Genomic DNA, 16,848 nt, shown 5'->3' with positions numbered 1-16,848 from the left:
TTTTGGAACGTTCTGGGAGGTTTATTGGGATTTCAACAACACCCATCTCCTCCAAAAACCCCATGCTCTGTGAATTATTGATTGGGCCACGTGGAGTTGGCAGGGCATGGAAAGCTCGCCGAAGTGGTAAACAGCAGCATGCTTTGATTGCGATGGGATGTAAAGCGTTACCTGAGATGGATTGTGAGTGGTTGCTTCCTAACCGAACCGAACCGAACACACATCCAGTCGAGTGAGCCTTGACTTGAAGGGCATCGTTTGCTGAGGTAATGCTGCTTCTGCTAACGAACATGGTTAAGATTCGTGAGGGAAACGATTAAAAATGTGCGATGCAATGATCGAGTGGTTTTTTAAAATGATTTATATGAAATATGTCGTTAAGTGGGATTCCATTAAATATCGAATTGGATTTGAAGCCAAAGCCAAAGCCAAAGCCAAAGCTTCCAACTTTCTGAGATGAAGTTTTCTGGCTTCCTAGTAGAAGCTTTCAAGCTGAGAAAAAGCTTCCAAGCTTCTGAGGAGAAGCTTCCAAGCTTCTGAAGAGAAACTTTCAAGAAATCGAATCGAAATCGAATCGAAAATCGAATCGAAATCGAATCGAAATCGAATCGAAATCGAATCGAAATCGAATCGAAATCGAATCGAAATCGAATCGAATCGAAATCGAATCGAAATCGAATCGAAATCGAATCGAATCGAATCGAATCGAAATCGAATCGAAATCGAATCGAAATCGAATCGAAATCGAATCGAAATCGAATCGAAATCGAATCGAAATCGAATCGAAATCGAATCGAAATCGAATCGAAATCGAATCGAAATCGAATCGAAATCGAATCGAAATCGAATCGAAATCGAATCGAAATCGAATCGAAATCGAATCGAAATCGAATCGAAATCGAATCGAAATCGAATCGAAATCGAATCGAAATCGAATCGAAATCGAATCGAAATCGAATCGAAATCGAATCGAAATCGAATCGAAATCGAATCGAAATCGAATCGAAATCGAATCGAAATCGAATCGAAATCGAATCGAAATCGAATCGAAATCGAATCGAAATCGAATCGAAATCGAATCGAAATCGAATCGAAATCGAATCGAAATCGAATCGAAATCGAATCGAAATCGAATCGAAATCGAATCGAAATCGAATCGAAATCGAATCGAAATCGAATCGAAATCGAATCGAAATCGAATCGAAATCGAATCGAAATCGAATCGAAATCGAATCGAAATCGAATCGAAATCGAATCGAAATCGAATCGAAATCGAATCGAAATCGAATCGAAATCGAATCGAAATCGAATCGAAATCGAATCGAAATCGAATCGAAATCGAATCGAAATCGAATCGAAATCGAATCGAAATCGAATCGAAATCGAATCGAAATCGAATCGAAATCGAATCGAAATCGAATCGAAATCGAATCGAAATCGAATCGAAATCGAATCGAAATCGAATCGAAATCGAATCGAAATCGAATCGAAATCGAATCGAAATCGAATCGAAATCGAATCGAAATCGAATCGAAATCGAATCGAAATCGAATCGAAATCGAATCGAAATCGAATCGAAATCGAATCGAAATCGAATCGAAATCGAATCGAAATCGAATCGAAATCGAATCGAAATCGAATCGAAATCGAATCGAAATCGAATCGAAATCGAATCGAAATCGAATCGAAATCGAATCGAAATCGAATCGAAATCGAATCGAAATCGAATCGAAATCGAATCGAAATCGAATCGAAATCGAATCGAAATCGAATCGAAATCGAATCGAAATCGAATCGAATCGAAATCGAATCGAAATCGAATCGAAATCGAATCGAAATCGAATCGAAATCGAATCGAAATCGAATCGAAATCGAATCGAAATCGAATCGAATCGAAATCGAATCGAAATCGAATCGAATCGAAATCGAATCGAAATCGAATCGAAATCGAATCGAAATCGAATCGAAATCGAATCGAAATCGAATCGAAATCGAATCGAAATCGAATCGAAATCGAATCGAAATCGAATCGAAATCGAATCGAAATCGAATCGAAATCGAAATCGAATCGAAATCGAATCGAAATCGAATCGAAATCGAATCGAAATCGAATCGAAATCGAATCGAAATCGAATCGAAATCGAATCGAAATCGAATCGAAATCGAATCGAAATCGAATCGAAATCGAATCGAAATCGAATCGAAATCGAATCGAAATCGAATCGAAATCGAATCGAAATCGAATCGAAATCGAATCGAAATCGAATCGAAATCGAATCGAAATCGAATCGAAATCGAATCGAAATCGAATCGAAATCGAATCGAAATCGAATCGAAATCGAATCGAAATCGAATCGAAATCGAATCGAAATCGAATCGAAATCGAATCGAAATCGAAATCGAATCGAAATCGAATCGAAATCGAATCGAAATCGAATCGAAATCGAATCGAAATCGAATCGAAATCGAATCGAAATCGAATCGAAATCGAATCGAAATCGAATCGAAATCGAATCGAAATCGAATCGAAATCGAATCGAAATCGAATCGAAATCGAATCGAAATCGAATCGAAATCGAATCGAAATCGAATCGAAATCGAATCGAAATTGAATCGAAATCGAATCGAAATCGAATCGAAATCGAATCGAAATCGAAACGAAATCGAAACGAAATCGAATCGAAATCGAATCCAATCCAAGTCCAATCCAAATCGAATCCAAATCCAATCCAAATACAATCCAAATTCATATCAAATGGAAACAAGTTCGATTAGATTCCGATTTCATATGCCAACCTACAGCGCTAGTCGTTAAGCTTTCTTCTGAAAAATTCTCTAAATGCCACATGAGAGTAGTTTATCAATCATTCGTAAAACTTCTACGCTCTATCAGGCGCATTTATACAATATTTCCGATGCAACTGAATCGGAAACTCTAAGAACAGTAGTAAAAATGCTGAAGTTCGATTCTTCTTCGAAGCCTACTTGGATCACTGCTCCATCTCAGCCCCCTTCATAGCCTACTACCAGCTGTTTGTTGGGAGAGCGTGAGCGAGCGATGAATTGAGAGTCACAGCATCCCTTGCTTTCATGCTGTCAGTTTCGAATATCCTTGCTGGGGAAAACCTCCACGTTGTGTTCTATATTAACTCAGCAGGACTCGCCACACGTTTAGTTCTTCCTCGACGGTTGACGCGAACGGTTGCCATAGTCACTGAAGTGCTCTTGGCAGGACGTGTAGAAAGTTTTTGGCGCGCTCGATTCCGTGCTTGTGAGTCTTGTTTTGGAATACTCAAAGGATATTACAACACACACATTAGGACGAGAGGTTCGTAATGGACCGCAACCGGATCGCATCGGAGACGGAAAGTCTCGCTAAGCTGAGACGCTTATGCTGCCGGTTGACTTCGGTGCAGACACATTGTAATTTGCCGCGGGAGGAAGATGCTTTGGATTTTACTCTGTGGCTCTAAGATAGTGATTTGCATTTTTTAAATATTCAACTCCTTGGATGATGACGTCGTCGCCGCGACGACGACGTCGGTGTGGAATGCGTATCGGTTTCTTTTTGCTAGTCGTGTTCATCGCAGCATGCCATGGAAATCCAGGAGTTGGGCCGCGGTTACTGCGATTGCTGTGCTTCTGTTGTAATTGAATGCCATCGCAAAACGGTTTTTAACGCAATATGAACACAGGTTGGTCAGCGCGAATGGCCGGCCAAATGGTATCACTTTCTGGCTAACGTGTACCAATCAGCGGTCAGGAGCTTCAGTGTGATTGTGTTGAGGTCTGTGGAGTTTGTTGGAATTCGCCCGACCAAAGTTACGTTGGTTAGTCGGCTAGCTGCCCGGTTTGCGGTTGTGGATTGCGTACCGTAGAAATTACTGCTAATTGAATGGTATCTGCTCGTGCTGCTGCACAGTGGGACTTATTTAGAAGCCGTTGAAGTAGATTTTTTGCGAAATCCCGGGTAACTTGATTTTTAATTGGGCTAGTGAGTTCTAAATTATAATGGTTCGCGCTTTTAAACTGCATCGCATATTTTTCAGCTTTTTCGCAATTAGTTTGTGTTAATTTGTTGTCCTTTTATAATGCCGGATATGGCTTATGAGATTTTTTCAAAATTTAAGATAATTTCCGAAAGGACTAAGAACCAGGGTCAAATTGAAATTTCATTTTCAAAACTTTTGTTTCTTTATTGAGTAAAACGTTTTCTGATTCCGTTCTGCAGATCTCGCCATATACTTTGCGTAGCATGATCGCGAATCATGTTGACCCACCATGCGTCAGCTGATGCAGTTTGACCCGAACCAAGACGAAAATGCATTTCTTTGGGGGAGCCTTTGAAGTTGGATGTGAATTTTGTGTAGAGACAAACGGAAATTGAGCGCTTTTATCAGATTGCGGTTGATGTGAACCGAAGCAACACCGGAGAAATTAAGCCTAGCCGGGTGGGACACGATGTTGCTGAGACTACGAGTTACGATGTGGGCTGAACGACATTTACATGCGTAATTAGGATTAGAGGAAGACATACGGGTAAGCGCCGCCCCGCACCAAATTATACGGATCATCACCGCCGGGAATGGGAAACAATGGAGAAGCATGGCTCTGCAGACGGATTTGGGTGTACTTTGGAACGTACGGGTGTAATCGGTCTCGTGGGAAGCTATTTGTAGGATTGTGCCGTTTCTGAATCTGTGGGTTGCAGATAAGAGGAACGATATGTCGTGCTTAAGAATTAAGCCATTATTTACGTAAATAAATTAGGCAAATTCTTGCATAACTTTTTAAAAGGGCTTATCTAGCATTGAGAGACTCTCTTTGTTTATTTTCCCTTCAACTAATAACCAGAGCTAGGAAAAGTCTTAAGATTCACACGATTCACGGCAGTGCAGCTCTATCCTTGCATCCGTCAGGAACGCGTAACGGTCTATTGGATAGCATGCAATTTTAAGTCTTGTCGGAAAGTTTCCCATTTCAGTCAAAGGGTATGCGGTACAGGCTCGTCCTGTGGCGATGCGCTGTGACTACTACAGGTGCAATAAGGCCGTGTGGATCGAAGAGTCTTGCTATGACGGAAAAAATGGAACGCTTTGTTGATGGGTCGTCTCGAGATTGTATCTGAGAATCGTTACGAAGCTTATCTGACTCTGGTTCCCAGCGGATTCCTAGAGTCTTTATGGACTCATTTGGATGCAATTGTAGACCTGATTGAGTACCAAGCTGGTCGTCTTTCAGTCCTCGCAGAACTTCTAAACGGTTCGAGGCCCATTTCTGAACACAAATTCACCCTATTCCAGTACTACAGATACAGGGGTTGTTAAAATAACTGGGACAGGCAAAAATTTAGCCAGCTATAGCTTTTACAAAAATTGACCGATTCCAATTCTTTAAAAAGTAATAGACGGGATAACTAATCTAGTTTTGAGATGCATTCACGGAGATGATCCATGACCACCGGATACCGGTGATTAGCGAAGATCTTGGTTTAAAAATCAAAATTTTACTACACATGAAGATAGAAGATCAAATTCTGAAGCGATTGGTGCGCCAAGTATTAAGATCGGTCCAGAAACAACCAAGATATGGCCATTTCCCCGGAATCGGTGCCGGTAGTGGATCCGAATTGGGATCAAACAATTTATTCACTCGAAACATTTTGAGCAATATTGTTTTCTCCCTAGCTTGCCATAAAATACCCTATTATAAGTTGAAAATAAGTCTTGTACAGATTTGGCCACTCATAGCGCCGCCAAGGGCCCCGGGGGAACCTTGCATAGGGGACATTTCGATGTTGACACCAAAGCATACCACCGGGTGTCCCCTAGGGAACCTATGATTGGGGACAATTGGAATTGAGCTCCAATTCTCATCGTGGGACGGCTCATTCTCCATGTCTTGTAGTGCACAGAGTTCCGGTAGACTTAATGTGTATATTTAACTATTGTGGCCACTTTTCAGACCTTCGGATGTCCCCGAGCGAACCTTTATTTGGTGAAAATTGGAATTGAACTCCAATAAATATCACGGCTGATTCTTCATTTATTGTTATGAATAAGATAACAATAGACTGAGAATGCATATGTTATTTAAGTGGCCACTTTTGGGACCACCGGGAGTTCAAGAGGAAACCTGTGATTAGGAAAAATTGTGTTTTAACGCTAAAACAGATCGTGTGACGTCTCGTTCTTAATGTTTTGTTATGAATAGAGTAACTGTAAGCTCAAAGTGTTTATTTGACCATAGCGACCACTTTTAACTAGTAACCATCGGGTGCTTCGAGGAAACCTGTATGTAATAAATAATAAATCAAATGACGGCGTTCTTTCAATTCTTATTTACTTAATAAACTACGATAGAGGAAATTTATGTTTCCACACCAAAAAATGCTCTGTGACGGTTCGTTCTTCACGATTTTAATGTATTTGCATTTTCTTAAATTCAAGTAAATATTTGATTCCTCGGACATTTTTTCAAGTCAACTATTCATTAGGAAACCTATTAAAAAGAATATTTGCTTTTATAATTCCTTTTCCTTGGTTGTCCTCACTGCAAATTAAAATAATAAGAATCAATTACGTCGATTTCCGTTGTAATCAATGTTGCCTTTAATTGATTTACAATTCTCAAAACCATTGTGTTTGTTTCAAATTAAAAAAAAATTGTCTAATAAAGTTTTGTGCCATCCTTTTTAATTCAGGTCGGGATTCGCTACTGCGACCAGTCAATATTTTGATATTACAGTTAACCCTCCATGACTCGATATCGAAGGGACCATCGACTCATGGAAATATCGAGTCATGGAACTGCAATGCTATGGAAAGCTGTTTCAGGGGACCATCACAGTAACCATGAAATTTGACTTTTAGTATGGTTCCATGAGTCAATATCGAGTAATGGAATATCGACTCATGGAGGTTTAACTGTACCTGAATTTTTGGTGTAGTGCATGACATAAGCTTTAAGTATCGACTTCGACATTGTTCTAGGTTTGGTTCACCGGTAACATTTAAAAAGATAATTAATATAAAATATTCTAATACTTCAACACTTTACAGAAAATTGACTCGACGAAAAGACAAAGTGGTCCAACAAAGATAATTGACTCAAACATACACTTTTAGTCTACAGTTATTTATTTTCATCAAAAGATATGAAAAAAGCCGTCCCTTTATATGTTTCGCCGTGAAAACACAAGTGTTCCCAATAACAAGTTCAATTGGGAAAATTCGGCGGTCCCTATAATGGCCACTGCAATCAAATATCCACTTCGAGTCTATAATTACCCTTATCATGACAAGACATGAAGAATGAGTCGTCGCACGATATTATTTGACGTTCACACATAATTGTCCCCAATCACAGCCTCCCTCGGGGATATCCGGTGGTCACAAGAGTGGCCACTTTAATTAAATTCCCACTTTGAGTCTACAGCAGGGCTGCCCAACGTACGGCCTGCGACCTCATTTTGTGCGGCTCTCGGAGGGTTCGGAGATTCTTCTCAAATTTGGCCCATTGACTATCCTACCAACCTGAAATAAGAAATTATTTAATTTTCAATTTAATATCAATCCTATAATTTATTTAAATTGTTTTGTGTCCTTTAAATCTTCTAAGCTACTTAATTTTAATTCATAATCTCAAATTATGTGTGTTTCAACCATGTTTCTACTACAACTTCTTTCGGCATTCAAAAATGCAGCCTAAGCAAAACTTATGGACAAAGGGCTATGTTTCCATACATAACACAGCGTAACAAAAATGACATTTTTGCCTGTCTCAAGGATCAAATTATGTGTCTCTAGTAGATTTGGGGCTGCTGCATCTGATGAAGTTCTTAGAAATTTTCCAGCATGCACAATTTTTAGCTATAGGTCGCCAAATTTGCATAAAACACTGGTTTTATTGATGTTTACATAAAAATTAAACAATGATTTATCAAAAAATTTTGGGTTCTATTCCACCAAGCATGCGATTTTGCACTTCAACATTCATTTCAGATATTATTTGATTGAAATTGCACAGTTAAATTTAGATTAAATCGATTTTTTCAACATACTTACAGTCTCCATACAAAATTCTTCTTTCCTCTTATATGGCAAAACACAATACTTTTCTAAAAATAACTTTTGAGCATCGGAAGTATTATGATCATTGATTATAAGTATTGAAGTACATGAAGTTTGAGTTCTGAGGCAAATTAATCAAATAAATTGCCGTACAAGCTGACAAACTTGCATGCAAGTTGGCTGAAATAGTCAAATTTAGCATTTTCAACAACTAATATCTCAAATACTGGACGTGCTATGATATTTCTGAAAATGGCAATGGATTCAGCAATCGTTAATCGTCAATAACGTTAATAGCGATATTTTGGTGCTTGAGACAAAACCGTGTTCCGCAGTGTAATTTCACTAAATCATAGGCTAATATTCTCACAGAATCCTTGAAATAAACTTCACCTATACCTGGGCGTTATTCACGCAGATTCCTTGACAGGATTATAAAAAGACAGGATTTTTACAAAATCTTGAACAGGGTTTTTTTTAGAATTCTGGAAACGATTATCACGGATAACATCGGCATAGATTTTTTACCAGAATTCTATAGACTTCTAGCCTGAATTTACTGTAAATACTTTTTAGCAGTGTTGATAGACTCACACTCAAATCTCAATCAATATGCTCTCCAGTGAAAGCAAACTTATTAGAGATCTGCTTCGCAAATCTCACGCTTGAGATTTTGATGATTTCGCTTTTTTTTTTCAATCAACTCAAACCGTAAAAAATGATTCAGTCGCAAACCCGTCAAAAATTCGTGAAACCCGAATGTTGTTGCTTACGTTAGAAAGGATCAGTATAATTTTACAAGACTAACAAGAAATTATTGCCGTGTGTGAGTAAACTGTGGAAATACGAGACATTTAGTCAAAAAGGTGCGCCAACTCATCCATGATTTTTTTGAATGACAACTCACGCATGAAAAATCTCAAGCGTGAGTTATGAGAAATTGAGTTTTTCACAACACTGCTTTTTAGCACTCTCAACGATTTCAAGGTTGCATTTCGAAATGATTTTTGAGTGAGATTCTGAAGGAACCCTGGATCTGGATCTTAGCACATTTCGGGTTGGATTCTGACAAAATTAGAAGAATGATTTCTATAAAATCCAGAGCTTTATTTGCACAGAATTGAAAAAAAAATGGAGTTGATTCTTCAAAATATTCTGCAAGAGATTATTAAAAAGTTTTGAAATCAACTCTCACAGCATCCAGCAGAATGACTAGCAGGAATTTTCTGTTTTTCGATTTCTTCAAATGAAATTTACTTCAGCAACTGATTTTTGTCAGATTTTATGAACTTCATTTATTTACTTTTGTCAGACTTTATGCAAATATTGTTTTTTTTTAATTTGGCCCGCGACACGAAATTATTTTTCTGATTTGTCCGCGGTTCAAAAAGGTTGGGCAGGCCTGGTCTACAGTTACTTTTTTCAAGACAAGACATGCAGAATGAGCCGTCGCATGATATGCTTTGGTGTAAAAATCGAAATGTCCCCTATGCAAGGTTCCCCCGGGGCACTTGACGGCGCCATGAGTGGTCAAATCTGTACAAGACTTATTTTCAAATTATAATAGGATATTTTATGATAATCTAGGGAGAAAACAATATTGCGTGACATATTTTGAGTGAATAAATTGTTTGATCCCAATTCGGACCCACTACTGGCACCGATTTCGGGGAAATGGTCATATCTTGGTTGTTTCTGGATCGATTTTAATACTTGGCGCTCCAATCGCTTCAGAATTTGATCTTCTACCTTCATGTGTAGTAAAATTTTGATTTTTTAACCGAGATCTTCGCTAAAAACACGTCCTAATTTTACTGCATAAAAGATGCTTCCGAAAATACGGATTATCACCGGTATCCGGTGGTCATGATTCATCTCCGTGGATGCATCTCAAAACTAGATAAGTTGACCCGTCCATTACTTTTAGAAGAATTGAAAACGGTCAATTTTTGTGAAAGTTATAGCATTCCAAAGTTGGCCCAATGTTTGCCTGTCCCAGTTATTTTGACAACCCCCTGTAAATCTCCCCGTAGCTGGATAAGGACTGTTCATTAAAGAAAGTGGACACCTAAATATTAGCATTTTGGTGTAAAAATTCCATAAAAACAAATAAAATTTTGTTTCAGTGTGATCTCAAGTGTTCATTTTGACAGCAGACAAAAGTTGACTTAAAAAAATTATAAATTCTAAACGATGGGTCGAATTGACATGGCGACTCTCAATCTTTATCTGCACAAATGGTGTACAGAAAAACTGCCGTTCCGAGATTTGGCTTAAATCGCGATGCGTCCAAATTGAATTTTTTCAACGCTGTGGCCAAAACAGATATTCCTGACGACGTACGATACATCCCAACAGAAAAATTTGGGAAAAATGATTTGCTATGGCAAGCAATTTGCTCCTGCGGTATGAAAGTACTACATATTTCACGACGGGTTCAATCAACGGCGAAAATTACAGAACTGAATGCATTAAAAAATGGCTTCTGCCCATCTACTGAAAGCATACCATGCCTCCATTGTTTTTGCTCATCAGCTCACTATGCTTCAGCTACTTTGGAGATGCTCAAGAAGAAATAAGTTAGAATTTGTAGAAAAATGATCGAATCCATCAAATTGCTCAGAACTACGCCTCATTGAAACATATTGGGCAATATTCAAACGGCATCTTAGGAAGGATGGAAGAGAAGCAAGCTCCATCGATTTTTTCAAGAAAATGTGGTCAGCAGTTCAAAAAGCACTTCGAAAAGTTCCGAAAAAAGTTGTGCAGAATGTTATGGCAGGTGTCAAAAGAAAAGTAAGAGCATTCTCCAGCAATGCTCAATAAATGTTCAAATTTATGTGAATTTGATCGAAATTACGTTGATTTCCATGTATTTTAGGTAAACTCATGAATTTGTTCGAAAATAAACAGTCTACTGTAAAAAACACGTGTCCATTTTCTTAAATGAACAGTCCTTAGTTTTGTCAAAAGAATTTGCTCCACCAATGCACCAAATAACACGATCATCAGCTTTTTCAATTTCAAAGAGTGAAAATATTGACATTCTATTTTTGGCAAAGTGCCTGCATATGTTAAACGGCAATTTTTGACATTGACAAATTTTTGATTAATTTACTCACAAGTGATATAATTTTTTTGTCCATTTCTCGTTAAAAGCAAATGGTGTCTTCGACAAACCTATTGGAATTGTTGAATGTATTAAAGTTGTCGAAGATACTTTAACTCTATCTACTAAAACAAAGGATTTTTAGTAATTTTCATATAAAAACCAATGAAAAAGTACAAATACTTACTTAACTTTTCTCGCAGCGATTTTCATGGCTTACAATGTTCTAGGACTATGAATATATTTTCAAAATTCAAAACTTTGCCGAACATACCAAGACAATATCTATGAGTTATAAGCATTTTATTGTGGAAAATTCATCTTTTTTACACTAAAATATCTCTAAAGGTTGCATAAAGTTACAAACAAAACTACATGCATTAGAAAGGCCAACATTAGACCTATTCAAATGTCTGGAAGTTTCTCAGTCAACCAAAATTTTGATTTTTCATGTCGAAATGAACTTCTGGTCAAATTTTCAGTCAATTTGGAGTAAATTTAGATGTGCTTCAAATCAATTATGTGTTTTTGGAGTATTTTCAAGCTTTGATAATTAATACCTACTGAACGGAACACCAAAACTTTTCGAAAATACCTCTCATAGTAGTTTATTCAATTCTACTAACTTCTGTCAAACACGGTTTTGTGATTGGAGCAAGTTTAAACATAGTTTGGTTGAGGTTTGTGCTTCAAGGTTCTTGAAAATCACTATTTTTGGGGAGTGTTCTTCCTGAAAAACATAGCTGTATGAAAAATTAGGATATTGAATTTCCAGAATATGATGACTATGCATTTCTAAAACTCAATCCTGTTTAAAGATACCTTCTATCTTACGAAAATAAATTGTAAAAAATAGGAAATTAGGAAGCACATTCGTAAATCCGCTGTGGGTGAACCAAGAACACCACCATGAGCTGCAAGGAATGTAAAAAATGAACACGTTAGCACTGCTTTTTCTCAGTCGATGATAATGATTGTTTTCAAATCGTTCTGAATAGTCAGTGAAATATTGCTGTTCGCATTTGAGATGCAAATCTTGTCTAAACGTCCTTCAAATGCGGAAACACAAAACAATCAAAGGACACCTAGCAACGATTGAATAAATCAAGGCCGACCTAGCAAGAAAAATCTATCTTTGACATCGCATTTCTTGAGAAAAATCTTACCGCATTTGGTGTTCCCGCATTTGATATTTGCATTTCAAACGCACACAGCAATACGATCAAAACAATCATCACTCGGAAAGAAAAAGCAATGCTCACTTGTTCAACTCATTCATTCGACGGTACATGTGTCATGCACGATTTAACTATCATCAATTTGGGAGGGGTGTTAGATCTTTGGCCATTTTTTGTAATTTATTTCCTAAAGCAACATGTAAGCTGTTTATGGTTAATGTTTTCATAGATTTATTATGTTTGTTTCCCGTTAACAAGGGCCTGAAAAAATAATGCCAATGTGTGTTTTTTATACCATACATATTCAGAAAACCGTGATTTCTGGCTACTGTGGAGAACAAATCTCGATCAAACAATGTTAAAACTTAATTTAATCTTATTGGCGTGTTCGACAAACTTTAACAGAATAGAATTAGCTTTCAATAGGTGGTAATAGCAAGTGGTTTGGACTTATGAGTATTGAGTTATGATTTTTCAAACCTTAAAATAAGCCTCAAAACACATTTTCAACTTGAAGCATAGTGGAATCTCTATCAAATGAGCTGAAAATTTGACCACACATAGTTCTTAGCATGAGAATTTGGAACACTGCTTGACCGGAAGATTACCAGTCATTTTTTCAAATATGAACAGGTCTAGCCAACATCTATACTATGTTTTCCAGGTGAACTCATCCGTGTCTTTGCGTGTCTTTGTCACTTATGAGTCAACTAATATGCCCTATATTTGCTGCAATCTAACTATAACTATAACTTTTAAGTGTTCCGTCCATATATCTGTGGTTACACGTCCAATTGAAACTCTCTAAGCCGCATTCGAAAGGCAAAGAGTTATTCTTACTACGAAAGTATTTTTTCAAAAACATTCTTTGAACTTTGTATACTAAATTATTACTTAAAGTTGCGACATTTTTCAAGAAACACACTTAAAAACATAGCTAATTTTCCCGGCATTGCATCGACCTCTGTATTTTTCTGTAAGTATTATTGTACCGTTTGTTTTAGTCATTGAAAAGCAATCCAGCTTCACGCTTACCCCATTCCAGGGTTCAATTTTCGCCGATATTCCTCAAAATTTGACACAACTTCTCGGAGCACCGAATGCGCTTAGGGGCGATCCATTAATTACGTAAGACAATTTTCGGGGTTTTTCAACCCCCCCTCCCCCCATGGTCAGATTTTTTGTATAAAAATTTAAAATAAATTTTATGACGCGTAAGAAATCTCAAACCCTCCCCCCCCCATAAACCCTTACATAATTATTGGACAGCCCCTTATTTAATTCTAAATGGCCGTATAGTCGCGAAGTCATTAATCTCTATGAGTATCTACTAGTATCAACTAGAGTTCCAACATCTTTTCTCAGGCATTCACGTTTTATGACCAGCCCACTTGAGTGTGCCGTAGTGCCCGTTCCGAAAAGACCCATGTTGCATGAGTTTCAAACAATTTTTCCAAACCAGAGGTCGCCATCTTGGATTCCAAAATGGCGTCGGACATCGATTTTCGTCATCCTAAGGGGTCGTCCATGAATGACGCAGCATTTTAAGGGGAGGGAGGACTTCACGAATGTGTGACGAGAGAAAGGGAGGAAGGGGTCCCAATTAGTGGACGTAGCATTTTGAATCTTGTAGGCAAAAAAGAAGCGCTGATAAAAGTTAGACAAACTGTATTGTTTGTTTCATTGAACTTTCATGAATAATGATGATTTTTTTACTCTTGAATAACAAGAATTTTAGAGTTCAATAGGAGGAGCTGAAACTACGATTGAAACTCCGCCTCCCGACTTTTGTTTCAGATCATTGATAATTACGGTCAGCTCTATAAACATTGTACTTATTTCCAAAAATTTCTTCATCCCGTATACTCTTATCCCAACTCATTTCAGTTCTCAGAAAAAACAGAGTAAGCGCAACCTAATACTTTGCGATGAATTTCAGTCAATTTGGCTGCGCTTATACTCTACCTCTGAAGAACGCGTCAAGTTGTTATCTACTTTCAGCATAACTTACAGCATACAGACTAACTGAGAAACGCGATTCTTTTTTCGCACTCGTACAAGGCGCACCACGGTCTTGATTTCGTCGCTTATCCCATAGGAGCATCGAATGGAATCGAAAGTTCACACACTACTGACGCGATTCTCTCAGCATATATGTTCAGTCTGTGAATGGCAAAAATATCGAAATGAAAGTATTCTTGTAATTCGTACACAGTTTATCCATGCATTCAAGTAACCTAGTATTTTTTAACCCGTATAGTCCTGAGTGAAAGCAAAAACTCTAAAACCCCCACCACTCAGCGAATTCTTAATGGATTCAAATGATTTTTTGTCAGTATACTGGTGCACATATTTAGTTTCTAGAAGTGGACAGAGGAACGCGGAAATATTCCTGTGGCCGGAGTTATTCCGATGAATCACTGGGTCAGGTCAGGTGAGAAGGGTACTGTGCGTTTATGCCCCTGAAGGTAGACAAATTTCAAGTCACGGATAATTTCCGGAATCGGCTCTAATGTGGCCACTATATGGCGGAACTAAAAACAAATTGCATCATTATAAGCCTTTTGAGAAACGATTGAATTGGATAACTATGAGTTTTGCATTTGATGAATCTTACAAATGACCATTTTCGGGTCCCGGGATGCCTCAAACTTACAATAAAGTGGTCAATTTGTATCTGTACATCTGTGCCAAACTTATGGGAATGCATTTTAGTGCACAATTATGTTTGATTTCTACTCTTCGAGAATTGAAACGGTTTAGTATCCAACAAATATATAGCCGGTTTTAAATGGTGCAAAACTCTTCATTTATAATGTTGAATATTAGATCTTAATGATTTATGCAAATTAAAATGGTTATCATTGCAAATAAATAAAGGTAACTTGGCATGTCCCAAAAAATATCTCTTTTTTATCCGACTCGACCCAGTGACCCATCGGAATGACTCTGGCCACAGGAATATTTCAGAGTTCTTCTGGCCACTTCTAGAAACTAGATATGTGGGCCAGTGAACTGACAAAAAAAAAACATTTGAATCCGTAAAGAATTCGCTGAGCGGTGAGGGTTTCAGTATTTCTGCTTTCACTCAGGCCTATACGGGTTAATTTGAATTCACGTGTACGTAAAACAGTTTCAATGTAGGGGAAGTGGTGGTTAAATGAACACCGTGCCTTTTACCGAGAATAAACAAATTTCGATGAATTTTTATCACGCACAGACGATTTAGAGCATAAATCTGAGTGTTCGAGTTGATACGTAGGTCAATTGAAGTGAAAATATCAAAGAAAACTAAGATTTTAGAAAACCACGTTAGCAAATTAGAACTGACGTAACTTTTAGCTCGGAAGACTTAAGGTGAATATCGTTATGATATGATGTCAAATCTGATATCTTTAGAATTCTTTTTGAATAGGTTACAATCATTAATGGGTGTATTTTCGGTGGGGCAATGAAAATTTTCAGAAATATTTGTTTTGCTTGCGTTTTTTTGCATGGTGATCATTTTACCACCAACCGCTGTTCATTTTACCCACATTGTGCAGGTAAAATGAACATTTGCATCGCTTTTTGATAGTGATGAAAAAATGTGAAAATTTAGCTTTTTTAGTTTGAATCCACGTCGCTGCTGTAGATTACATCCCTATTTTTGATGTTGTGCGATAGAACTATGCAATTTGCGCGTTTTTCTATCAGAAACAAGATGATATCCTTAAGATGTTCATTTTACCACCCCTTCCCCTATATTTAATCTACAAGTAATGTGTTAGTGTTAAAACTGTAGAAACGATTTTGAGTTTAGTGAACACAGATTCAATGCGCATTTCTTCGGATAAAATCAATCTGGGGAGCACCGGGATTAACCACGCTCTGCATCGCAGCACGGTGTGCTGGAACACACATATTATCGAACTTGCATGAACCTCCGATCTTTTTTCACGAAAAGTTAGCCTTGATAGTCAAAAAAAGCTTGCGGAATATTAAAAAATCTTTCATCGGGAAAAAATTGAAAAAAGATTTTTGTATTTTTACCCTTCTTCCATATATAAGTTCATAGGAGAATATTAGAGTTACACTAATTTTGATGCATTGCAATAGCTCAAAGACTTATTTGATATACCTTGAACACGAATTGATTACAAGACGATTCATAGTGAGCATAATTTATACCTACATTCACACAATGTGACCAGCCCATGGTGGTATGCCGTTTATTAACGACATAGCATTTTTACATAACTTTATTAAGGTACTACACCTTATCAAATTTCCATCAATGTTTCCAATTCTTCTGAATAATTGAAATCATAGGAGTTCGTTATTGAACATGAAGCTTTTTTAAGATAGCAGACAATTATATAATTACACACAACCATTAAAATAAACAGCCATACAATCATATAGGGCAATGTACTGTTACGATTTTGTATGGTATTTTCACGCTAGCTGGTATTGTAATTCACATTTGTTTTGATTGACAGATAGAGGA

General features: G+C 37.5%; 1 protein-coding gene across 3 annotated transcripts in view; it reads left to right on the top strand.

The window, feature by feature from the left end:
* The first annotated feature begins 3,189 nt into the window (after positions 1-3,189).
* LOC5568377 (cubilin) overlaps positions 3,190-16,848 on the top strand; it is a 245,578-nt gene continuing 231,919 nt past the window's right edge. The window contains exon 1 of one of the 3 annotated variants that reach the window (XM_021838243.1): positions 3,190-3,271. The gene's annotated coding sequence lies outside the window, so the exon portion shown is untranslated. Of the gene's footprint in view, positions 3,424-16,848 lie in introns of all 3 variants that reach the window. The other 2 variants (XM_021838241.1, XM_021838242.1) reach the window with 2 other exon arrangements.

The sequence above is a fragment of the Aedes aegypti genome, chromosome 1, assembly GCF_002204515.2.
Source record: "Aedes aegypti strain LVP_AGWG chromosome 1, AaegL5.0 Primary Assembly, whole genome shotgun sequence".
In the NCBI taxonomy this organism is placed as follows: Eukaryota; Metazoa; Arthropoda; class Insecta; order Diptera; family Culicidae; genus Aedes; species Aedes aegypti.
This window is presented reverse-complemented; position numbering and strand designations above follow the sequence as displayed.